This window comes from Sus scrofa, chromosome 18 (assembly GCF_000003025.6).
Source record: "Sus scrofa isolate TJ Tabasco breed Duroc chromosome 18, Sscrofa11.1, whole genome shotgun sequence".
Lineage (NCBI taxonomy): Eukaryota > Metazoa > Chordata > Mammalia > Artiodactyla > Suidae > Sus > Sus scrofa.
Genome location: NC_010460.4, coordinates 2138790 through 2165576, shown reverse-complemented (window position 1 = coordinate 2165576; position 26787 = coordinate 2138790). Strand labels below are relative to the sequence as shown.

The 26787-nt window shown below is 49.4% G+C and overlaps 1 long non-coding RNA gene across 3 annotated transcripts in view; it reads right to left on the bottom strand.

Annotated features, from left to right (window-relative positions):
* Window positions 3059-26787, bottom strand: part of LOC102166684 — a 192592-nt gene continuing 168863 nt past the window's right edge. For all 3 annotated transcript variants that reach the window (XR_002340275.1, XR_001302290.2, XR_002340277.1), the window contains one exon: window positions 3059-4713. This is a non-coding gene — a long non-coding RNA (uncharacterized LOC102166684). The remainder of the gene's footprint in view (window positions 4714-26787) is intronic.

The following is a 26787-nucleotide window of genomic DNA, read 5'->3' as shown; positions in this document are numbered from 1 at the left end:
TACATACCTGGTCTCCACGACCTCAGCGCCGGGCCCCTAACTGCTGATGCATTCGTCACTGGGGCTCGTGTCCCTGGGGGTCCCAGGGAGCTTGTTGGTTGGCACATCAGGGCTCGTGCGGCGTGAGCTAGAGAGAGATGCTTGGCTTCGTGGTGCAGGCAGATCCCGTCCTGGGTCCTGGCCGAGCGCCAGTTTGCCCTCTACCTGCATCTTGCCCCACGTCGCTGGCTACACAGACCCGTCCCCCTCCTGACAGGAGAGGCCCCAGCTCTGCCTCTGACCCTCAGCCCAGGGGTCTGCTGGCTCTCCTGGCTGCTACGCACAGGGTCTGTGTAGGGTTCCTCAGGGGACCCTCCTGGGCCCTGCTCAGCCAGCGCACCCAGCCCACCTTGCTGGGGGAGCAGGTGCCTGGCCGGCCTGCTGCAGTGGGAGTGGGGAGACGTGGGCTTGTGCACATCTGGACCCCTGCAGTTCTCGGGGACAACCGAACCAGACAATCTTCTCATCACTGATGCTGATGCTTTTTTAATTTTATTTTTATTTATTTATTTACTTATTTATTGCTTTTCAGGGCTGCACCCACGGCATAGAGAAGTTCCCAGGTTAGGGGCCAAATCAGAGTTACAGCTGCCAGCCTCCATCACAGCCACAGTAATGCCAGATCCGAGCTGCGTCTGCGACCTACACCGCAGCTCATGGCAACGCCGGATCCTTCACCCACTGAGCGAGGCTGGGGATCGAACCCATGTCCTCATGGATACCAGTTGGGTTCATGAACCACTGCGCCACAACAGGACCACAGCAAAGGGATTCAGTTCCTCACACACACACACATCCATTCTTTTTCCGATTCTTTTCCCTTGGGTTTTTACAGGATACCCATGAGAGTTCCCTGCGCTGCACAGCAGGTCCTTGTTGGCTGCCTATTTTGTATGCAGTGTGTGTTTATCTGTTAATCCCAACTCCTAACTGGTTCTGGTTTTGACTAAAGGGGTGTGTGACCTCTGCCCTACCTGGGTCACTGCTGCAAATGACTTTTTCCAAACTTAGAAGGCATATCTGGTGCTCACCGTCATCTGCCAATGCCAAGCTTTCTGAAAGGGGGCCGAGCAGAGACCAGCCCCCCGACAATTCTGGCCTCCTCCCTGGATCTGAGCCTTGAAGCCGGCTGGACCCAAGGCCCACCACAGGGGCAGGGGGTGACCCACTGCAAGGGGCAGGGGTGGGGGCTCTCTTCCATCAAATTCTCAAGAAAACATCTAGGTGACGCCGGGAGCTGCACAGGAAAGCAACGTCTCACCTTCAATAAACCCCAGAGCCTCGGGAGATGTCAGTCTCAGGCGCTGAGGGTGTTCCGTGTCGGTGACACCGCTGCAGGTGACCACCAGCAGGCTTCCTGATGCTCCCTACCTGCCCGGCCCGGTGGCCTGAGGGGCTGCGCTGGGCACTCGTGGGGGCCCAGCCCTGAGAGCCGCTGCCCTCATTACTTCCCTCCAGGTCACCTGGACCAGAGCGTCCTTTCTCAGCCGAAGCTTCCACAGACGGCAGCTGTCGATGACCACGACATCCGGCACTGCTTGTCAGGGGGCACCACGTCACGGCCTCTTGCAAAATCGAAACAGACAGTGTCCGTTCGATCCGGAAAGCACACCCCATTGGAGGCGCGTCTCATTCCGTTCCGGCCAAAAGGAGAGACGAATAGAAGGCGCGTTCCTGTCCGAAGAGCAGCCGTGTGCTTCGGCGCTGAGAGCCCGGCTTTCAGGAGACTCGGGGAGCTACAGGTCTGTGTGGAATTCACAAGGACCCCAGAGGCTACGGCATGTGTCTCGCTCCCGGCCCAGAGTCCGCCGTGATGGAATGAAATGCTCGACTGCGGGGTGAAAATCGCTTTCTTTTTCCTTTGTGTGGAAGGCCGTGGGAAGCCGTGTAAAGCAGCATCCTTGGAAAGGCCCTCCAGCTACCCGCGGTCTCTATGGTGCCAAAGCGACACCCGTGCCTGAAAGATCGCACACCTCGTGGTGGCACCGGCACCAAAACCCATGGGACTCTTCCACCAGGGAAACCACAAAAACGGCATTCTATGCTCCGTCTTCTCTGCAGAAAAGAATCAAACTCTCGAAGGACCACAGTCACGTTTACATCTGTCTGGTTCACGGAGCACGGGGCACCTCCCCACCCCCCGGCCACGCTGAGGTCTGCCGCAAGATAATCTGGCCTGTGACACTTAAGGGGGAGCTGGTTTGCAGCCAGGAGGGTGAGAGGCAGGGGCGCAGAGGTGCTGAGAGCGCTGGTGAAAAGCTTCCCCCCCCAAAAAAAAAACCCTTCATAAAAGCTGCCACCCAGGAGTTCCCTGGTGGTGCAGTGGGTTAAGGACCCAGCATTGTCACTGCAGTGATTCGTGTCACTGCCATGGTGCAGGTTTAATCTCTGGCCTGAGAACGTTCACCTGCCTCAGGCACAGCCGAAAAAAAAAAAAAAATCGGAGTTCCTGTTGTGGCGCAGCAGAAACGAATCCGACTAGCATCCATGAGGATGCGGGTTCAATTCCCGGCCTCCGTCAGCGGGTGGGGGACCCCGCATGGCTGTGGCTGTGGTGGAGGCCGGCAGATGTAGCTCCGATTGGACCCCTAGTCTGGGAACCTCCATGTGGCGCAGGTGCAGCCCTAAAAAGACAAATAAATTTAAAAAAAAAATCTGCCACCAGCAGAACTTACAAATGAGGCACAGGATGGGGAGACTAGAGGTCACGAGGGGGGCACACCCCACAGTCAAACACAACGTGAGCAAGCCATCAGGCCAGCAGGCGGCATGACGGACTCTGCCTGCATCTTCCCTTAAACACCTGGGACGTGTCCACGGATCAGCCAGGAGGAGCAGCGGCTTTCATCGTCGGACGGCGCCAGCCCGGTATCCTCAAGACCCCGTGCTCCCAAAAAATGAACCAAGGGGCTCTACTGGGGCCAGCGTGGGGGCGGCCCCCACCCCCCGCGGGCTCCTCTAGCCCCCAGCCTCGGGCTGCCTCCCCCCACCCCCCCTGAGACCGTGCCCAGGGGCCGCCCTGGCTGCTCTCACCCAGTGGGGCAGCAGAGCGCCAGTGAAGAGCCTGGTCCTGCCCACCTGTCCCCTGTCCCAGCCCAGGAAGACACAGGCGGACGCACAGCGCTTGAGAAGAAAACGATTCAGCGGTGCCTGGAGAAGGAGGCCACCACACGAACCACCTTCTCAGTGGTGCTCCAGTCAGAGCAAAGCGCAAGGGGGAACGAGACACCTGGGGGTGACGCGCCCCGTCGGCGCTCACTTGCGTCCTGCGGGGCTGCGGCCAGGATCTACGGTTCCTAGTGAACCGAGTGAACAGCCCACAGTGGGCATGGTTCACAGTCAGAAGAGAAGTACCATGGAGGGGTCTCGGCTCTCCCGGCAGGCCCCCCAGACGATGGATGCAGGGGACAAGGTTGGGGACAGCCTCTCAGCCACGAGTCTATCAGGCTCCTTCCTGCAACGGCCTCCACCTCTAACACGCAATTCAGAAAGGGGACATTTGTGTTCCTTTAACCCGCACTTAAGACCGCATCCCATCATTGGTACCAGACTAGTGATGGATACACATGGGAGACGGAACAGCCCGAGATGCTCCCAGCCCGGGAGGGAGCCAGGCAGCAAATCCCCAAGTCAACACACACGGGCAAACACACCTGGCGTGCAGAGAAACACGCATAAGTCTGGTGACAGGATGGGGGGGGGACTCGGGGTGCAGGGGCAACAGTAAAGACGATCTGGAAAGGCGGAGGAGCCAGCCGTGCTGGGAGGGAGCACTGCGTCCCGAGGGCTCCGGGAGGAAGGGTCGTGACACAGCTCGCGCACGCGCAGCCGGGAGCCACTCAAGCAGGATTTGGACTCGAGGGCAGGAATTCCTCGCCTGGGTTAACAATCCCACTGCGTCAGAGAGAGACTTCGGGGGCATATGAACTTAGGGAAGATTACATCTGCATTTTTACTAACCTCTGGGACAACCAAACTAGAGAACGTGGCACAGCCCTGGCCAGTGCTGAAGGCATCTCAAGACGCCCTTCAGGCTCAGCACCAGCTCAGAGGTCCTGAGCCTGTCTCTAGGTCTTGTAATTTCACCTGCTGCTCTAAAGAGCATAGATTACTGTACCACCAAGTTGGTTTGTATGTTTGCAACACTGCTGTTTCCTTTGAAGCAGCCTCTTTCAACCCATTTGAGTCCCCTTGAAATCGTGTCTTTTTTACTTGATGTGTTTAGAGACTTTACCCTGAGAAAGGGCCCAGAGGCCTATGGGCAACTGATCAAGCCATCAATAAGAAAAAGAACAGTAACTTTAAGAACCTCTGCCTTCAAACGTTTTCCACCAATCTTTAGTGTGCTGGACGGATGAACAAAACATCTGATTTCTCCAACCATGCCGCCTCTTATAAAGCCTTTTTGATAATACCTGAATAGAAGTTTGTTCCAAAGTAACTCACCACCAAAAAATAGGAAACGGGGAAAGGCACCTCTATAGAATTAAAAAATGGTAAATCCAATGTTCGCTTATGATCAAAACCGTCTAGAAAATTACGCGCAGAAGAGAAGGTTCCCAGCCTGATAAAAGAAATCATCAAGAAATTGACACCAAACGCCCTACCTTTGTTTTCTGAGACAGGAACCGCTGTTTGCCTTCACCGCTTCTGTTCGGCGTAGCCCTGGAAGGTCTAGATAAGGCAAGAAAAATAAATAAAAGGCTTAAAGGTGGGTACAGAAGACAGAAAGCTGTCGTTATTCACAGTCAATGCAACTTTGTAAATATAAAATCCAAGCGAATCAATCATTAGAATTAATAAGTGCATTTAGGAGGGTTACTCAATATATGAAAACTGCGTATCTCTCCACTAACAGCAAACGGGAATAACTTTCAGAAATGATAATACAGCGGATGCTGCAGTTGCCCTCTGACGCATCCCAGCAGCCAGCCTGACTTCAGCACAGCAGTGGTGGACAGTTCCACCCATTTCACGGGGCGCCACAACCAGCACACGGACCGGGGTCTGAAGCCACGGATGTCCTTTCAGTCTGAGCACAGAGACTCTCAGACGTGCAGGAGCAGACACACCCCTGGAGGCAGCCCTCAACCGCGGGAGGAAGAGCACCGTAGGCAAATGCCCCAGCCTGCTCTTTGGTGGGACAACCCTAGGACCCCTCCCTCGTTTTCTGCGGGACTGCGTCCCAGCCGCCCACGGCCCGTCCTGGCTCACTCACCCCTCTTTGGTGGCTCCCCTCTCTTCCCTGTCCCCCTCCTGCTGCTCTGGTTCTCAGAGCTGCCTTCTCAATAAATGGCCTGCTCCCATATCCTTGTCTCAGGCTCTACTTTAGCAGCGTATAAACAAAAACCATTCACGACGGCATCACATAATATTCATAACTATGAATGAGCCTTCAAGGAGATATGCAGGGCCCTCTGCAGAGAAATATGAAATATTATTATAAGAAAGAAAAGAGGAGTTCCTGTCACGGCTCAGTGGGTCACGCATCCAACTAGGGACCATGAGGTGGCGGGTTCGATCCCTGGCCTCGATCAATGGGTTAAGGATCCGGCATTGCCGTGAGCTGTGGTGTAGGTTGCAGATGTGGCTCGGATCCCGCGTTGCTGTGGCTCTGGCATAGGCTGGGCGGCTACAGCTCTGATGAGACCCCCAGCCTGGGAACCTCCATATGCTGCAGGAGCGGCCCTAGAAAAGGCAAAAAGACAAAAAAAGAAAAAAAAAAAGATAAAGAAAAAGAAAAAAAAGAAAAAAGAAAGAAAGAAGGAGAAGAGCTAAGTAAATGGAAGTATATGAAGTATTCATGGATCAGAAGATACTAATCCAGCAAAACGGATCCATATAATACGTGCAATCTTAATCAAAACCCAAGAGGTTTTTTAAGAGAACAGGCACGCTGAAAATTCTAAGACGATTCAAAGAGCAAAAACTAGCCAAGATTAACAGGCTCTACTAAATGGAAGCACTTTCAAAGTCACAGGAATGAAGATGATGTGTTACTGGTGAGACAATAAACAACTCAACAATTAGAACCCAAATGACAGCCAGAAATAGACCCTGCCTTTACCGTGTCTTTGTATAACACGAATGCACCCCTGAACAGTGAGACACTATTCTTTTTAATAAAAGAGTCTAGGACAGTCAAACGTATTTGTAAAGCCTTGATGATTTCACCCCGTGCAGAGAAGTTAATTGCGTGGAGCTCGCAGAAGTAACCATAAAAAGTGAAACGAGAAAGCAAGCGTGTTGAAAATAATAGAAGAAAAAAGTTTTCCTCTCTCTACTGATCAACTGATAATATGCTGTATATCCTTCGTTATTTTATTGGGAATTAAAGATTAATGATTACGAAAATAGTGCTGTTTACTGCACGTTATAAATATCGGATGAACACCTCAGGTCTCACACCATGATGTTTCCATAGCAACGTCATGCCTCTCCTCTCTCGTGTCTGCTTGATGTGTCTTTGCCTAACCCCTTCTCACTGTTTGTTCAGATGGGTTTAAGCAGCATATCTTGTTTTTCTTTCTCAGCCAGGATAAAATGTTTGGCTTTTCATGCAAAATTTTAACCCATTTGTATTTATTGTTGTAACTAACATTTTACTTCTCTTATTACATTTTATAATTTCTATTTTATGACTTCTTGTTGTTTCTTTGTTTTCTATACTTTAAAAAATATAATGGGAGTTCCCACCGTTGGCTCAGTGGGTTAAGAATTCGACATAGCCTGTGAGGATGCGAGTCCAATCCCTGGTCTCGCACAGTGGGCTGAGGACCCAGCACTGCCGCAAGCTGCAGCTTAAGTTGCAGATGCAGCTTGGATCCCGTATTGCTGTGGCCTCGGTGCAGGCCTGAAGCTGCATCTCCCATTCGATCCCTCCCCAGAATGTCCACATGCCATAAGTGCGGCCATAAAAAGAAAGACATATATAATGGAAACAGGGTCTCACTTAACCAAAAACTGTCACAAACTAGAAAATATCTAGGAATAGACAACATCTTGGGAAAAATGCCAGGCACATATGAAGAAACATTTAAAACTGAATTGAGACAGAAAGGAAGATTTCAAGAGATGGAAAGAGAGAGCATCTTTATCTCATCTGTTAAGTGATTATAAAGCTGTCAACTTTCCTAGCGTTCCCTTGCGAGTGTCTTGCAATTTCATTTACAACTTAAAGAGTTTTGTTTGTTTATTTGCTTGATAGCTCTTTGTCTAATTAGCCAGATGAGTCTAAAATTCACATGAAAGCACAATCTGGCAAAAGGTATTCAGGTACCTGAAAATTTCAAGGTGAAAGTTGCACGGCCGGAGCTGAAGAGAACAGAGCGGGAGGATGCGAGAGGCAGCGGGCAGAAGAAGAGAAGCAGTCAGCTCGGCCGTGAAGGCACCGCTCAGGATGACCCAGGGCCTGGTGCTTGTCACCTGCAGAGATTTTGCTGCCATCGGAGAGTTGGAGTTTCACATTTCTGATCTGTCACTCAGGGTCAGGACAGCACCAACTGTGTAGCTGGGTGATGACACAAACTAACACACAGAGAGTCCTTGGGACTATGCGTGGTGATCAGGCTGCGGCTGTCACCCCGTGCACCCGAACACACAAGTGCCTACAGGGAAGAGGCCTGGGTAACGCCGCTTCACCCAAGCTTCCAGAAACTACTCGAATGAGCAAGTTTTTATAGACATAACTTCTCCTAAAACCTCGCGTAACCGTGGCCTTAGGGCAGCGCAGTCCTCATGGGGATAAGAACTTAGGCTACAACAAGGATGACAGTCAAAACCCACCAGGGAAAGGAGGGAGGGTTTTAAAAACAATACAGAAGAAAAGATAAAAAATAAATAAAAACAATACAGAGAGAGCTTATTATCTATTTCCAAAGAAAGTCAGGACTTCCTTTTCAACTTTGCGTAAAAAAAAAATAAACTATAGGACACTAAGCTATATAAATTAAATGAAAAATAGACTAGCATGATATTGTAAATCAACTATATTCAGTACAAAATAAAAAAAACTAGAAAGAATAAACTACAATAAATAAGATACAATTAATTAAGTAATTAAAAAGAAGCCACATCTGGGGTTTTTTTAACCCTGTTTTTAGCCTTGAGATAAAAGTCACTGGTATTAGGAGAGCAGCAAGAGAGAAAAAAAATCATAAGGGGACACCTTGAAAGATCTTATTCCATGACAATGTACAATCTCTGCAAATTGAAAGACAGCAATGAAAAGGAAAACTACTGACATTTAAAAATATTTGCAACTATAATCAACAGGAAAATTAGTAACACCGTGGCCCAAGTGGCAACTGGCACAAAGAGAGAACTGAAGAAGAAGAGACATCATATCCAATCGAATATCGTGAGAGAGGTTAATTCAAAGGAAACACTAAGGCAAGAAGATGGAATTCTCCCCTCTCAAGCTGGCATAGATGAAAACCTACCTTTGTCAGCTGTTTGGGGGATTCGAGGGTGTCACGTGCTGTGAGTCTGGGTGAAACCTTTCTGAAGGTCAGTTTGGAAATTATAACAAAAGCTTTCGAAATATGCAGCACTCTGATCTCTCAGGTGAGACAGCAGTTCTCCCCCGGCACCTTCCCCCCCGGCAACCAGATTCAAGGGTCAGAAGATGCTTGCAGAAGTCAAGTGCAGCGTTAGCAAAGACACCGAGCCGTCGGCCTGGCCTCCTCTGACGGCGTTCGAGAGGAGCCATGCATTTCTAACACTTAACCTCACTCTCTGCCAAGTCACAAGCAGCACCGACTTTTGCAACATTTCTGCTTTTGATCCGGTACAGCCTGTAAGTCTTTTCTCCCGATTATTTGATGCTTCCACGTGTGGCCTGAACAGACAACATAAGACGGACCACATTGCAGGCAAGGTTCTAAACTGTCCGTGGGAGCAGGTACACGTCCCTTGGGACCACGCTGAGGCTGGACGGGTTCTTGGGGACACAGTGCAGCTGAAATAAAGCGGTGGCCCGGCCTGCGTGGGTCTAACTCCAGTCTCGCTTGCTTCGCTTAAAGCCTCTGTGATGACAGCATTGGTGATCACTCAGGTGCTGCCCCAGCAGGAGTATAAGATGACAAGACAGAGCTGAAGTGATATCAGGAAGCCCAACATAGAAACTTATGATGGGTATTTTGGCTCCGGCGGGGACTCCATAATGCCTCTAAAATGCAATAGCAAATTTGTAAATCAAATCAAAAGTATGTGAAAGGAGCCCAAGAGTGGGAGAGCTAAGTGGGGATGAAATAAAAGAAGGAGCAACATATCGCATTGTGATGCTGAATTTCCAAGTGAGAGGCCAGTGTGCAGCAAGCCAACCCCTTTCTGGCAGAACCGCTTCCTCCCCACGGAGGACCCTGTGTGCCCCATCCAGGGTTATTTCAAATAGTCTTGGCCTCACGTTACCTTTGCTCGGGTCTTTTTAAAACCTGCCACTATGCAGAGTCCGTGCAAACAGGATTCCTGCGCCCAGAAGTCGAAGTCAGGGGCCACCCCCGTGACTGGGATACATGGCTGGGTGCAGCCTGTTCCCTCCCCAGGCGTCCTCCAGTCCCTCCCTCCCCTAAAAACCCGGAGGGTACATCGCACGAACTGCACCCCCCACCACCACCACCACAAATGCGCACGGGTAGCCACGTCTGTGAAGGGACGCCTGTGTCACATGGGCGCGCTTCTAAAGAGACGTCATCACAGCATCCTGGACACCGTGTTATTCAGGAGACGTACACACGGGGCACCCGCCACCCCTCCTGTCAGGCCTCGGCCTTCCTGCAGCCTCTGGGTCACGAAGGCAGTAGGTGCACCTGCGGGACCAGCCACGGGGAGCAGGTGTTTCCCACTCCGCCCACGCACCTCTGGGGTCTGCGAAGCCCTCGGGGTCTGTGAAGCGGCTCTCAGGCAGTGACAGTGTGGACTGAATAAAGGACACTGTTTTGACTGTAGGGGGACCTATAAGTGGACAAAAACGTAAATAAAAGCGCCGGGGTCTCCCCGGTGGTCAGTGCCAGCCCATGGAAGCGGCTGGTACTTCAGGCCGTGCGCAGGCCCTGAACTTGCTGTCCGGCTTGGGGATCCTGTGTCCCGGGCTGCAGGGCCCATTCTCCTAACTTGGCCATCCTGCGTTCCGGGAGCGAGGCCTCCGTGCCAACTGGAAACCCGAAAACAGGATGAGGGCCCCAGGCCCCACACCTAGAGGGGACGGCTGTCCCTCACCGGGTCTAGGCAGCATCTCCTCCCCGAGACCGGCAGAGCCTTAGGGATGGCCCCCTGCAGGCCCACGGCAGGTCCCGTCGGCACAGCTTTCACTGGCCCTGCCCTTGGTCACCCCCTGTTGGGTGCAGAGCTTTCTGGAGAATTTCTCATTCGGTCGCCAGCCTTGCCCACCCGGTGCAAGCCCGAGCCAGCATTTTGATCATTTCCCCAGATACAGCCTTTTTTGCTGGAAGAGTCTTGCCTCCAGTGGAGTCAAAAGCTGCCGGGCGGGCGGTGGGCCCTGATTTATGCCTCGCACCCCTCATCTCCAGCTTCCTGCGAGGCACACAGCAGGAGCGCGACGAGGGCCCGCTGATTAAGGGAACTTGAGCCGTGAACGACAGCCCTCTTTGGGGAGCTTCATCCTTCAAGTGGGCCAATTAGCATGTCTGCTCCCATCACCGCTGATGGGGTATTGTGATCGCTCACGCCTACAATCAGCAGATTCAGGTGCTCATCACGGCCGACGGCCTTCCCCGGGTTCGAGCTTCCGAAGAGAGCGGTACAGTAAACTCTCATTATGCAGGAGGAGGGCGAGATGGGGTCTTCTAATTAATTAAACATTCGGGTCAGTACACAAAAGAACATATATATATGCAGAAGACCAGCTCTTACAAGATGAGAATATAATAAGATATACTCAGCCCTGAAATTACACCCAGCGATGTAATTGCATCATTCGGAAATGATCTGAAAGACCCCGCTTGGGTCTGGTGCGGGGGCGTGCGGGGCGTCAGTCTGGAGAGAGAACCTGTGATCCCAGAAACACAGCAAGTTCCAGGAAGAGGCTGTCTTTCCTGACCCCTGAAATGCCCGGGAGACATCTGTTTTAGATGTTCCAGAATCAGCACTGCTTTCAAGAACTGAGACTCTAGTTTCATAAAATTTCCTGGCTATTTTAATTCTGGAGAATGAATGAGGAGAAGGTTTGAGAGGAGATTCCCTGGGAGTCTGGGTGTTACAGGCTTTCCCCAGGCTCAGAACTGCATCTGTCTTTGCAACTTTCTCTCTATAAAATCCTGCTTTTGGTTGTGCGTGTTATCAGCCGTTTCAACAGAGACAGTCGTGAAATTTCAGTATATTTAATACAGCTTTCATGCAACTCCAATTTCTTATTCAAAGATTGTCCAATGAACAAAAATGATCGTGTCAGCTACTGCTCCCAGTGTTTCTAGCTGGGAATTGAGGTTTCTTGATGCTTATGTGTTCAGAAGTACACAAATAATGAGCATGGTTTTAAATGAATAAAATAACATTAAAGCGTCATGAGACCTGGAGTTCCTGCTGTGGCTCAGTGGGTTAGGAACCCAGCTGGTACCCATGAGGATACAGATTTGATCCCTGGCGTCGCTCAGGGGGTTCAAGATCCGGTGTAGCTGTGAGCTGTGGTGCAGGCTGGCAGCCTGGGACCCTCCATGGGCTGCAGGTGCGGTCCTAAAAAGAAAAATAAATCAATGATGAGACTCAGTCATCTGTCCTGGCCACACAGTGATAGATGACCAAGGAGCCATAGAAAAGGCAGGTCCAGACTCGGGCCTGAGACTTTTTTTTTTTTCTTTTTTTGGTCTTTTTGCCTTTTCTAGGGTCGCCTCCTGCAGCACATGGAGGTTGCCAGGCTAGAGGTCCAATTGGAGCTGTAGCCACTGGCCTATGCCAGGGATCAAATCCACATCCACGTGGGATCCGAGCCGAGTCTGCAACCTACACCACAGCTCACAGCAACGCCGGATCCTTCACCCACTGAGCGAGGCCAGGGATCGAACCCGCAACCTCATGGTTCCTAGTCGGATTCATGAACCACTGCGCCACAATGGGAACTCCAAGACTTTTTTTTTTTTTTTTTTTAAGTGGACTGGCATGGGGTCCAGGCAACCACACTTTGAAGAGTTGGGGAGACTCTAACCAAAGATAAAACCCAAGACTGTGATAGAAAAACAGGGCCTCCAAATGAAATACTCATTAAAAGGAGAAATATGTGTCTTATCCAGACCTGAGCGAAGGCCACACAGGTCTATGCAAAGCTGACCACGCCCAGTGGGGCGGAGCCGGTCCGTATGGAGAACTTGACCTGCCGAAAGGCGGAGGGAGTCCATGAACCCTGAGGTTCTTTTATTTTCCCATCTTAATACACTTGCCTCCCTTGATTCTCGAGATGTAATTCAACCCTTAAAGAAAAAGCTATCCACAAACTCTTCTCATCTTTCTGTTCATGCAGAAGTGGACAAGTTCCTCGTCAAAGGCCCTGAAAGCAGAAACAGCGTGTAAGTGGTCCCCACATGCTTACCCCGGACGCCCACGTCTGTGAACAGACACCATCGGGCGTGTGTCTGGGAGGACGTGGCATTGAAGGCTGCCTATCACGACATCAAAGCCGCTGAGAGATGAAAGGGCCTCCCTTCTATCTGCATCATCAACACGTTTTACATATTACGATATTCCAGGAATCTTTCATTTTAACAGGTGGAAAAACGAGGACAAGAGGCCCCCGTGCAAAACCCAACGCTCACTTGTGGTTGGTGACTGAGTTTACGGGGCTTTGATGGAACCCCTGCAATCAAGGGCCGTGGCAAAGTGCGGACTTGCCTGGCTCTTCAGAGGGCACGGTGTTTACCAATCCCCGGTCGCGGGGATCAATCCATCCTCACGTGGGCACAGCTGCACACCAACGTTTAAAGGGGCCGTTTTTATTTTTCCTTTTCCCAGGGGCTGGAACCGGGACGTTTCAAGCCGGCTTGGCGCAAGGGAGGGTGTGGACTGCCGGGTCCGGGACAACAGACGAGGGACCATTTCTCCTGCAGGTCTGGGGACCCGAAGGCCCGGCGCCCAGATGCAGCAAGGCATGGCTTCCCGCTTGTCCCCGGTGGTCTCGGCACGGAGCCCCCATGGGAAGCAGGCGGTGGCATCTGGGCCCTGGTGCGGAAGGGCAGGGGCGACAAGGGCACTGATTAAGGGCGAGTGACGAGCAAACCGCGTGTCTGCCTGTGGAACCTGGAACTTGAGAAGGAGCCTCACTCACGCTCCCTGGATTCCTTAACGACAGAAATGCTTCTCTGAACCGGCGGTGGCGACGTCCGAAATAAGAACGCAGCTCCTCCTCTGCAACCTTGTGATCCGCTTTCCCACAACGAGGGTGAGCACGGGGGGCGCCGAGGCTCTTCCGTCCGATGGATGGAGGCACAGCTATTTCACCGACGGGGTCTCTCAATTTCAAACGTCCCCCAGCCCTGTGACTGCTGTTCTTTTCAGAGATAATATTCTGAATACGGGGCACCTGGAGATATTTAAATAAGTCTGCTATTTCATGAAAAGGAGGCGAGACATCATGAAAGACAACTCTTGTTGTTTGCTAAAGGTATGAAGTACAAACCACCACGTGGCTTCCTGGGCCGCACTTGACCTCTGAGCGGGCAGCAGGGGCAGGTGCGAGCGGGTCCCTCAGCTACACTGACCTGCCCCGTCGAGCCGCATGTCACGTCGAGCCGCTCATGTATCGGTGGGCATTCATCCTGGTGGCATTTTCTGCGAGACTCCGGGATATGCCCACGAAAGGTAGGGAGACGGCCGCCCTCAGAGGCCTGCGCTAAATGGGAGGCGTGATCGGAACCAAAGAGTAAATGGGACAGTTTTCTGGTGACCGCTGGGAACCGCATGTCAGCTTAATAAAGACTTAAACCCGGCAGCAAAGGGAAGGGAGGGCCAGGGAGGCATGGCCTGAGGGAGAGGCTGACCCGTGGGGCTCTGGCTCCAGCTCCCTGTGAATCTGCCCATCCTCGGAGCTCAGGGCTGAGGTGGGGCGGAGGGGCGCCTGGGCTCTGGCTGGGGGAAGGACACGGGAGAAGGAACACAGACTGAAATAGTCCAAGGAGTCACCGCTGGCTGATCCCTTTTCAGCATGTGTTGGGGGTGAATCTCACTGCTGAGACGTCTGGGGTTTCTGGCACCTGATGACGACATGATGCAAGGGTGCTGCCCCAGGGCCCTTCTCTGAACCATGGCCAACTGTGCCAGCCTGGGTGCTGGGCTGGTCACGGCTGAGCTTGAACCAGTGTCGTCAGGGACCACGGGGCTGCCATCGGACCCCAGTGACAGAGTCCCCAGGCAAAGAGCTCCACCTTGTCCCCCGCCCAGGCCACTGCCCGCACACTGGCGCACCCAGCACCTGGCACCCCTTCAGCAGGGCCCACGGGGCTGTGGCACCAGGCTTAGAGTGAGGGGGCGGCTCGACGTTTCCTCCACGCACCCACCCTTCTGGGCCTTAACTCCGGGGTCAGGTCAGGATGGACGCTCTTCCGTCTGCTCTCGCGCCCTCCTCCCCCTTCTTCCCACGAGCCTGCCGGTCAGCCGGGTCAGCTGCTCACACCCCGGGCCCCACGTCCCGAGCTTCCTCTGCCCTGGACACCAAGTCCTCGCCGCAGACCAAGCCCTCCGGAGGGAGCGGGAGGAAAGGGTCTTGGGAGAAGACCTCCCGTCTCACGGAGCCGGGTCCGCGATGGCTCCGACCCCACAAACGTCGTCCTTGGATGCAGGTTTGACAGGGTCCTTAAGTTCCACTCCCGCTGGAACAAGCCCAGTCCTCCAAGCAGAAAGGAGAGCGCAGCTCAGAGGGTAACGAACCCAACTCACATCCATGAAGACTCAGGTTCGATCCCGGGCCTTGCTCGGGGGGTTAAGGATCTGGCGTTGCCCTGAGCTGCGGTGCAGGTCACAGACGCGGCTCGGATCCTGCATGGTGTGGCTGTGGTGTAGGCCGGAGGCTGCAGCTCTGGTTAGTCCTGGGACCCTTCATATGCTGCGGGTGTGGCTGTAAAAAGTAAAACAAACAAAAAAAAGGGGGGTGGATCCCACAAAGGAGAGGCCACAAAGGAGCGATGAGGGAGACGGCACGCGCACACGCATCTTGGGTGTTCCTGTAGGTTGCTTGTATTTACTATCAGCAGATCACCAGCGAGGTCCACACAGACGGGGCAGAGTCCGAACTTGGCATTTAAGAAAGAACAGAATGGGGGCTCCCCTGTGGCACAACGGGTTCATGATCTGAGTTGTCACTGCTGTGGCACAGGTTCGACCCCTGGCCTGTGAATTTCCATGTGCACGGTGGACAGAAAGAAAGAGAGAGAGAAAAAAAAGAAAAAGAAAGAAAGAAAGAAAGAGAGAGAGAGAGAGAGAAAGAGAGAAAGAAAGAAAGAAAGAAAGAAAGAAAGAAAGAAAGAAAGAAAGAAAGAAAGAAAGAAAGAAAGAAAGAAAGAAAGAAAGAAAAAGTAGAAACAGTGGACCAGAGAGGCCACGTGGAGACAAACTCACACAGAGGCCCAGGAAGCCAGCATGACCCATGTAAACCATCTGACCGCGTCCAAGGCAGGAACCTGCGAAGCCACGGAACTTCCCCAGGTCTGAGTTTTGTCCACAGGGAGGCCCGTCACCTTAACCTTCCAGCCGATACGAGTCTGCTTTGCAAGAGCGGTTATCACCAAGGCTTCGCAGGCTCCCGGATGCCAAACAGATATTCCAAAGCTGCTCCCAGGAAAAGAAAGATTCAACTTCACCAGCCACCTGAGGCTGGCAACTGGGGTCATGATGGTATCATGAGTACCGTAAAAAAAGGACCACAAATAGCGACTACGCAGCGGAGCGCAAGTCAACACAGCTGTCCAGACTGTGAACTCAGGATGCTTCCTGTTAAATGGCCCTGCCTCCCTTCCTGCCAGCATCCCTACAACTTATAAGTCAAAAGACCATGGAGCAGAAATGGGCACAGCATTGAAAACCTTAATTTAAAACTACAAAAAAAAAAAAAAAAAAAGACCATGGAGCAAACAGCCCCCCTCTTAGCAACTGCAAGTGGCTTTTGCTCTGGGCCCCATCCACACGCTGACACTACATGGCCACTTGCTGCTGCCACTCGAAGTGCCCCACTGCTTCCCAGATGCCACAGCCATAGGTCACAATACGGACACCTGGGTACAGACACCTGGGATCCTCCCAACACCCCCCTCCCCCCAATGCCTTTTGGCGTCTTCCTTTCCCGTGGGCACAGATGCAGTGGGGGTGGGAAGAGAACATCTAAAGTCTAAAACCCCATCCGTCCAGGAAGCCCACAAGCTCAGACCTGCTCCCTCCCCTTCACACAGCATGACGCCGAGACCTACGTCCTCCTGAGTCCACACGGTCGCCGGAGCCACTTCTTGGCGAGCTGGCCCAGCTCTGAGGTGGAGCAGAAATTAGACATGCACCAGACTCTCCTCCAGGGTGCCCGGGGCTGCCGTGCCTACCCCCCATTTATGCAGGTGCAGGCTGTAACCCCACATGCCGGGGACCTCCCAGGACAGTTCTCAGCACCTGCCTGAACCCCGAGACCTGGCAGCGACCAAGACTGAAGCAAGCCAGAGACATCGCAGCCTCCTGCCTGGACCATCAGAAACGCACACGCCTCACTGGACAACGAACCTGCGCGACCCCAACTCCCCGCTCAACGATGATGAACCGCCAAAACATTTTCCAAAGTGACGATGCCACTTTACATACCGGCCAGAAACAGACTAGAATTCCCAGTGGTCTTTTTCAATGCCAGTCGCCCTCGTGGGTGCGGGGCACGTGCCCTGGTGACTTTCATTGGCATCTTGCCGATGACTCCGACGCCGAGTACATCCTTAAGGGCGCATTTGGCCAGTGGGGAAGTGACTGCTATGTCTTTTGCCTGTTTTTTAAAGATAAGCTATTTTTTTTTTGTTATTGTGTATAAGAATTATGTTCTCGGTGCAAGTTCTTTGTCACTAATATGCATTAAGAATACTTTCTGGGAGGTCTCGTCATGGCTCAGCAGTAATGAACCCGACTAGTATCCGTGAAGATGCAGGTTCGATCCCTGGCCTCGCTCAGGGGGTTAAGTAAGGATCCAGTGATGCCATGAGCTGTGGTGTAGGTCGCAGGTGCAGCTTGGATCCTGCTAGCCTGGGAACTCCCATATGCCTCGGGTGCATAAAAAAGAAAAAAAAAAAAGAAAGGAAAGAAAGAAAAGAAAAGAAAAGAATACTTTCTCCCAGCCTAGATTTGCTCATTCTCTTTTTTAAACTGTATTTTTTAATGAACGGGAAGGGTTTTTTTTTTAATGAAGTCTAATCAAAATGCCTACGGACAGAGAAATGGATAAAGATGCAGTACGTATGTACAAAGGAATATTAGCCATAAAAAAAGCATGAAGTAATGCCATTTACGGCAACGTGGGTGGATCCAGAGATGGTCATACTAAGTGAAGTAAATCAGACAGAGAAAGACAAATATCATATGCTACCACTAATATCTGGACTCTAATAGAAAGCAGGGGGTTGGGGCTGACATACACATGCTACTGTATCTAAAACAGACCAGTAACACGGACCGACCGTATAGCACAGGGAAACTCACTCGGTCCTGTGTTACCAAGATGGGAAAAGAACCTGAAAAGGAATGGATGTGTGTATAACTGATTTACTTCGCTGTACACCTGAAATTAATACGGCTTTGTACATCAACTATAGTCCCATAAGTTTTGTTTTTAAATTTCTCTGAATATCATCTTCTGTGTCCTGTGCAAGAAACCTCTGCCTACCTCCTGGCTATAGTCTCCGGGGTTTTCTTTCAAACACATTAAAGTCTGTTTTACTTTTCTATGTGTGATCCATCTCAATTTTTATTTATGATGTGAGGTAAGCCAAGGTTCTTTTTTTTTTTTCTTTTCTTTTCTTTTTAGGGCCTCACCCGCGGCATATGGAGGTTCCCAGGCTAAGGGTCTCATCAGAGCTGCAGCTGCCAGCCTACACCACAGCCACTGCAACTCGGGATCCAAGCCATGTCTGTGACCTACACCACAGCTCACGGCAATGCCAGATCCTTCACCCACTGAGCAAGGCCAGGGATCGAACCCGCAACCTCATGGTTCCTAATCGGATTCGTTAACCACTGCGCCACGACGGGAACTTTTTTTTTTTTTTTTTAATGCCTATTTGGGCATCAAGTTGCTCCAGTAATATTTTTTTAGAAAAACTTACTTTTCCCATTGATCATTTTAGCTGTCCTGGTTAAAAATCAACTGACCATATAAATGTGGGCTCTAGCGTCTCTATTTTACTCCACTGTTTATGTAAATATTCTCAGACTAAAACCACACCATTTGCTATATTTCTAGGAAGTCATAACATCTGAGTATCATCGGCTCTCATAATATTTTCATCAGTCTTTCTTATGCTTCTACATGAATGTTAGACTCAACTACTTAAATTTTTGTTGTATTAAGAGGGGGACTGTGCTGAAAATACAGACCGAATTGGAAATGAGTGACAAGTTAATGACACGGAGCCTTTCGACTTTTCATGAACATGGTATGCGTCTCTTCGTTTGCTGAGGTATCCCCGACTTCCTCCCAGCAGAGTGTTATGGTCTCAGGGTACACCTGTCATATACCTTTTGTTAACTTTATGTCTACGAATTGTATGCTTTCTTGATGCTGCTACACATGATGTTTTTATTTTTATTTTGACTTGTCCCTTTGAATGTGAGACCTTCATCCTGAGACTGTTCAACGCATGTTTGTCTTGATGAGCTATTGCTGTGGGGGAGTTGTCAGTAACAGGATTTTCTGTCTAAAGAATCAGGGGGAACAGGAGAGCTTGACTTCTTTCTTTCTTTTTCTTTTTCTTGTCTTTCTGCACGGGTTAGGACCTCCAGGACGATGTTGAATGGAAGTGATGAGAAACAGGTATCTTTGCCTTGTTTTCAATCTTAGAAAAAGGTGCTCAGGGTCTCACCATGACGTATTACGTTACACGAGGGTTTCAGAGGTGGCTTTTATCAGATCGAGGACGTTCCCCTGGATCACTAGTTTCCTTGACTTGAATGGGTTTTCATTTTTAGCAAATGCTTTTTCTGCATCTACTGAAATGAATCTATCGCTTTTTTTTTTTATTCAGTTTCTCCGGTGGATTATACTGACTTTCAAAGATTAAGCCAGCTCTGTGTTGATAGGATAAATTCCCCTTGGTCACGATGGATCCTTCTTAGGTTTTGTTGGAGTCAACATGCTAACACTTTGTTAAGGATTCCAGCACTGATGTTCTTAAAAGATACCAGTCCGTAATCTCCTGTGACCCGCTTTTCCGGTTTGGGTGTCATCATTATTCTGCCCTCATTAAATGAGCTGAAAATTTTCCTTTCTCTAGTTTCTAAAAGAATCTTATAAGATTGGTCATATGTCTTCCTTTTACGTTTGAAAACCTCCAGTGAAACCATCTGGGCCTAGCGTGCTCTGGGTGGGAAATACTTCTGATGGGAAGTTGAAGGTCTTGGGTAGATATAAACTCACTGGGATTCTTCCTTTCTTCTTGTGTCATATTTGAGAAGCTACATTTTTTGATGAATTGGTCCATTTGAATGATTGACAAACTGGGAGCAAATCTATCAAATGTATTAGCATAAAGCTGTTTGTGATATTTCCTTATTACGGTTTCGACGCCTGTGGGATCTGTAAGGATAAACCTTTTTTCATTACTGACAGTACTAACTTATGTTTTCTCTCCTCTTTTCCAAATTGTTTTTGCCTGGACTTATGAAACTTGTTAATGTTTTCAAAGGCCCAGCCTGGTTGCTTTGTCTGTTCCTGACATTTATTTCTGCTCCATCTTGATCATTTCCTTCCTTCTAGTTATTCTGGGTTTCAGGTGCTCATTTTCTAAGTGGGAAATTAGCTCATTGATTTAAATCACTTCTGTTCTAAAATAAGCATTTGGGGGTTATAAATTTCCCTCTGAGCACGGCTTTAACTACATTTCATAAAATTTGATATGCAGTATTTTCATTTTCATTCAGTTTGAATTATTTCTCTTTTTCATTGTGATTTCTTCTTTGACATAAGGCGCTTTTTTAAAGTTTATCATTTAACATAAAAATATTTGGGGCTTTTCAGGAGCTATTATTCTTATTGATTTCAAATGCCGTTCCATTGTTGCCAGAAGACACATTCTGTAACATTTCAATCTTCAGGAGCTGACTAAGTGTTGTTTTATAGCCCAGCCCATGAATTATTGTGATAAGCGTTCCATGTACTCCTGAAAATAATGCGAATTCTGCAGTGTTGGGTAGAGTTTCCATAAAAGTCAATGAAGCCCCTTAGGTCCTATAATTTAGACTTATCACTTAAATGGATAAGTTGATAAATATATAGATTTATACTCATAATTTATAGTTGAGATGCTACGGCTCGCCTGATTCTTTTTGTCTGGTTGTTTCATAGCTTACTGACAACACAATTTTACTAGCCTAGTGTATTGAACTCTCCTCTCTCGTATTTGGGTGCGTGTACTTTGAACCTAAATACTAAACTTGTACGAATTTTTCCTTATGTCTTGCTGACGGCTCTTCATGAGGATGAAGTGTTTTCTTTATCGTTGGTAACACACTTTGTCTCAAGGTCTATGTATATATAATATATACCTGGCATGGAAATATGTACATATTTATACATTTTTCATCTCCATTCAGATGAGTCATATTTAAATGCTTGGTGTTTCTACCAGTGGCTACGGAACTGGGTAGGCCAGCCCTGGAATGTCCCTTTGCTCAGTGCTGGAGGCTGCTTTCGTCGACAGAGAGTTCTGGGTTGACAGACTTGTGTCATTGCCTCCTTTTTTTATTAAAGTATGGTTGATTTGCAATGTTGTGCCCATTTCTGCTGGACAGCGAATTGCCTCCGTTACATACATCATATGTGTATTTATAGTATACATATATAAAAGTGAGTCACTGCTGTACCGTACACTTTGATGTACTCAGTTTTATAAATACATTTATTTATATAAAAGTGAGTCCCTCTGCTGCATGCACGCACACACACACATTCTTTTTCTCATATTCTCTTTCATCACGTTCTGTCTCAAGAGGCTGGATCTAGTTCCCTGTGCTGTATGGCAGGACCTCATTGCTTATCCATTCGGAATGTCATAGTTTGCATCCATTAACCCCCCACTCACCGTTCATCCCACTCCCTCCCCGCCCCCTACCTTGGCAACGACAAGTCTGTTCTCTGTGGCTGTGAGTCTGTTTCTGTTGTGTAGACAGGTTCATTTGTGCCATATTTCACATTCCACATATAGGTGATATCATACGGTATTTGTCTTTCGCTTTCTGACTTACTTCACTTAGTGTAATCCATTGTCTCCTGGTCTCTACTGTTTCTGGGAAGAAAGCTCTGTAAGTAGCAGAGTTGTTTGCCTTATGTAATATGCCATTTTTCTCTAACTGCTTTTTTTTTGGCCACATCCATGGCATGCGGAAGCCCCTAGACCAGGGATCGAACCTGCTCCATGGCAGCGACCCACACGACTGCCATGACAATGCCAGGTCCTCAACCTGCCCTGCCACAGGGGAACTCCTCTAGCAGCTTTTAACCTTCACGCCTATACTCGGATTTCAGCAACTTCACTATGATAACTACTCCCTAGAAATGAGGGATTTGGGGTGTTTTTTTTCTTTTATCCTACGGGGAATTCTCTGAGCTTCTTGATTTTTTTAATGACATTTAGGACATTTTTTAACGATTATTTCTTCAAATACATTTTTCCATTCCACTGTCTTCCTCATCTCCGTGGGAGACCCTAATCACAGACAGAGCCTATCTGACAGTCAGCCCTAGACTTCGGAGGCTCTGTTCACTCTCTTCCACGCGTTTTCTCTTCCTCAGGACTGATCATTACCATCGCTCTGTGTTCAAGGTCACTGATTCTGCAGCCATCTTCGTTCTTCTGTTAAGTCACTCTGTGACTATTTCAATTCTACTATTAAATATTTAAGGTCTACAGTTTCTTTTTCCCTTTTATTATTATTATTATTATTATTATTGTCTTTTTGCCATTTTCTTGGGCTGTCCCTGTGGCATATGGAGGTTTCCAGGCTAGGGGTCGAATCAGAGCTGTAGCCACCAGCCTAAAGCACAGCCACAGCAACACCAGATCCGAGCCGCATCTGCAACCTACACCACAGCCACAGCAACGCTGGATCCTTCACCCACGGAGCAAGGCCAGGAATCGAACCCACAACCTCATGGTTCTTAGTCGGATTCGTTAACCACTGAGCCAAGACGGGAACTCCATCTTTTTCCCTTTTTAAAAAAAAAAAAAATTTATGGCCGCACCCCCAGCATGTGGAAATTCCTGGCCCAAGGACTGAGTCTGAGCCCCAGCTGTGACCTTCACTGCAGCTGCAGCAACGCCGGATCCTTTAACCCACGGCACCAGGCCGGGGATCAAACCACTGCAGTGGGATTCTTAACCCCCTGAACCATGGCAGGAACTCCTTAAGGTCCACGGTCTCTACTTACAGTTCTTTGCGGGGCTCCCGTATTCATTTTCCTGCAAGTTCTAATACCTGCTTTATTCCTGTGCTCACAGCAACACCTGCTTACTTGGGGTTGGTTGGTATTTGCAGCTTCTTTTTTCTTAAGAATGGTTACTTAGGGAGTTCCAGGCATGGCGCAGTGATTAATGAATCTGACTAGGAACGATGAGGTTGCGGGTTCGATCCCTGGCCTTGCTCCGTGGGTGAAGGATCTGGCGTTGCCGTGAGCTGTGGTGTAGGTTGCAGACGCGGCTCGGATCCCACGTTGCTGTGGCTGTGGTTTAGGCCAGTGGCTGCAGCTCTGATGAGACCCCTAGCCTGGGAACCTCCATATGCCACGGAAGTGGCCCTAGAAATGGCAAAAAAATAAGTAAATAAAAAAGAACGGTTACTTAGGGTTGGTATTGCTGCTTCTTTTTTCTTCAGAATGAATCATATTTTCTAGTTTCTTCACATGTCCAGTTTTATAAATTCTTATGACATATTATTAAATAGTCATTCCAGATGAAACCCTGTCATCGTTGGGTCATTTTACGCTCCTCCAGAGAATAATTTGTATTTTAGCAAGTAGAAAACTTGGCTGGCCTCAAACACCATACTCGGCAAGGGCCAGAGCTAAAATATGGCAATTCTGTTGGCTTCCGGATGCCGCTTTTCCAGCAGAGTCCGTGGGACCGGCTGCACAGGGCGGGGGGGCTGTGCCTGCCAATTCGGGCCCTTCTCTTTCACCATTTCCCCTCCAGCATTCGAGATGGTCGGTCAGCCCCAGGTTCTCTCTCCTGGATGCTCCATCCTGCAGGTTTCTGCCGACCAAACAGCAGACTGGGGGTCGGGGAGGACCCTCAGGCAAAGAGATGTGACCTCAAAAATTGTGCCAACTCTGTGACCTGTATTTTAAGAGCGGACCGCTCTCCTTCTGCCTGATGTCAGCTTCCTTCCATTGGCACCAATGGTTTTGTTAATATATTTAGTTCAGCGCTTGTAACGATTGTCTCTGGGACAGTTCATCAGATAAGCAATTCTGCCTTGACCACAAACTTGAACTTGCACACACTGGGTGCGGTGGGGGTTTTGGGGTTTTTTTTGGGGGGGTTAACTTTTTTTTTTTTGTCTTTTTTTGGCCTTTTTTAGGGCCACTTCCGCGGCATATGGAGATTCCCAGGCTAGGGGTCTAATCGGAGCAGTAGCTGCCAGCCTACACCAGAGCCACAGCAACGCAGGATCCGAGCCGCGTCTGCGACCTACATCACAGGTCACGGCAACGCCGGATCCTTCACCCACGGAGCAAGGCCAGGGATCGAACCGCAACCTCATGGTTCCTCGTCGGATTCATGAACCACTGCGCCACGACGGGAACTCCGGTTTTTAACTTTTTTATTAAAGTCTAGTTGATTAACAATGTTGTGCCAATTTCTGCTGCTCAGCAGGGACCAGTCATTCACACGTATGCTTGCCCTTTCTCATGCTATCTTCCATCATGTTCTATCCCGGGAGATGGGACACAGTTCCCTGTGCTTTAGGGAACAGCAGGACCTCACTGCTTATCCATCGAAACATCATAGTTTGCATCTACTAACCCCCAACTCCCTGTCCATCCCACTGCCTCCCCCTCCCCCTCGGCAACCACAAGTCTGTCCTCTGTGGCTGTGAGTCTGTCTCTGGTCTGTAGACAGGTTCGTTTGTGCCATATTTTAAATTCCACATATAAGTGATATCACATGGTATCTGTCTTCCTACTTCTGACCTACTTCACTTAATAAGAGAATCTCTAGTTCCATCCATGTTGCTGCAAATGGCATTATCCTGTTTTTATGGCTCAGTAGTATTCCAGTGCGTATATGTACCACATTTTCTTAATCCATTCGCCTGCCGATGGACATTGAGGGGGTCTTGGCTACTGTGAATAGTGCTGCTATGAACAGAGGGGGGCAGGTATCTTTCTGAAGTGTCGTTGTGTCCAGATACATGCCCAGGAGTGGGACTGCTGGATCAAACGGGAGTTTTATGACTTTCATCATTCTTGTGCCAATGTACATTTGAACTTGCACACACTGTATTCTGAGTCTTGCCTGACGATAAGCCAGGTAACTCCTGCCACCTCCCTCTGACCTGACCTAGCACTCAACATGACTCGTCCTTTCGTTTCCCCAGCAGGTGTCCTTACAGCACCGGGAGGAAGTCCTGTGGGCCGGACCGTGTCGGTATCGCGACGGAGATTTCCTCTCAGACTCTGAAGCCAAGCCGACCATCAGGTACCACCAGAGGCTTCCTTTAAACTTACCATCCTCTGCCTCAGAAATCACCACAATCACCGCCCCACCACGGGCAATATTTGAAGCTGGTGTTAAGATTGCTTCCCCTCCTAAAATTCACCTGGGATAAAAAATGATGAACTTCAGAAAATCTGTTTCTGGAAGAAAATATCCCTTCTTTGCTGCCTTTCCTCACCTGGAATAGCAAGCCACCCCTACACTGCACTGCTGCCTTAATAATATGGTGACCAGAGCCCAGATTTGGGCGCGGCGGCGGCGGGGGGCGGGGGGGGGCCCGCTGACCACTCTCCTGGCCCAGCAGGTCAGGGGAGAGAGCCCATACTTTATAGAAGGTCAGCCTTTCTTTTTTTTTTTTTTCTCTGTAGATAAAAATAAATTTAAAATGAGAGGAAAAGGCTCATATTTAATTCTGAGATTTAAAGCTCCCAGTGCTGTGATGACAGTAAGAGAGTCACAATGCAGGCAAACACAGAAGGAAGAAACGAGATGAAACACCACACACCCCCCGAGACTGACAACACTACACGTTGGAGGGAGTGGAGTATTCGAAATTGTCATCACTGTTGGAGGATGCGAAAAGCACTCCCCATTTAGGGAAATAAATATATATTCGATATATAATGTTGAATACATACTCTGCAACCACACAATCCATTCTTTTTTTGTTTTGTTTTGTTTTGTTGTTTTTTTGCTATTTCTTGGGCCGCTCCCGCGGCACATGGAGGTTCCCAGGCTAGGAGTCAAATCGGAGCCATAGCTGCCGGCCTACGCCAGAGCCACAGCAGCGCGGGATCCGAGCCGTGTCTGCGACCTACACCACAGCTCACGGCAACGCCGGATCCTTCACCCACGGAGCAAGGCCAGAGATCGAACCCACAACCTCATGGGTCCTCGTCGGATTCGTGAACCACTGCGCCACGATGGGAACTCCCACACAATCCAGTCTTTATCCACTCCTTAAGTAACCTCAGGTCTTCTGCAGCGAGACCCATGTAAAAGAATGTTCTCTGCAGTGTTTGGTGTAACAGCCAAACCCAGGAAACGACTAAATAGCCATCATCAGAAGAATGCATAAATCGATGTTGTTACGTGTATACAATGGAAAACTACGCAGAAATGAAAAGAGAACTGTAAGGAAATGAAAACAGACAAACGGTAATGAGATGCGACGTGAGGGGGAACCTCCGTCATGGAATGTGGAGCCAGAAAAGCAAGAAACAAAAGAAGGAGACAGCGTGACTCAATTACTGCAAAGTGCAAACTAGGCATATTCACACCACGTCGTTTAAGGATGAAACCACTGGTGGTGAAACTACCAAGAAAAAGAAAGAAAGAATATTCCCCCAAATGCTGAAGAAGTGGGAGGGGAGGGAGGCAGTCCGGTGGGAGGGGTGGATGCGCATGTTTTTTGTTTATAATTATTTATTAACCTACAGATACACTCAAGGCATTTTTCCATATGTGTATTTCACAGTAACATCTTTAGAATCCAAAAAAATTAAGAAAAGATTAAAGGCCCCGAAGACTCTTAAATGTTTGTTACTTTAGGTCTTGAAGAAAGTTTTCAAAGACACCTAGGTACCGTCATCGCCCGCGTCTTCCAGCCCCAGTGGGCTTTTCCTACTGCCCAGGCGCCCCAAGCTTCCACTGCGCGTGTGTCCACACCACAACATCTGCTCCAAAGGCAGGTGGACCAGAGCCAGGGGACACAGTTACAGGAAGCCCCCCTGAAACAGGAGGGTCTCTCCTCCTCTTCCCCTTTAGTAGCTCGGCCTTAACATAAATTCTCTCCAATAAAGTCCATCATGTTTTCAAAGCAGGTTCTGAGGGGAAGCCACTCCTGTTTGTCCACAAAGCG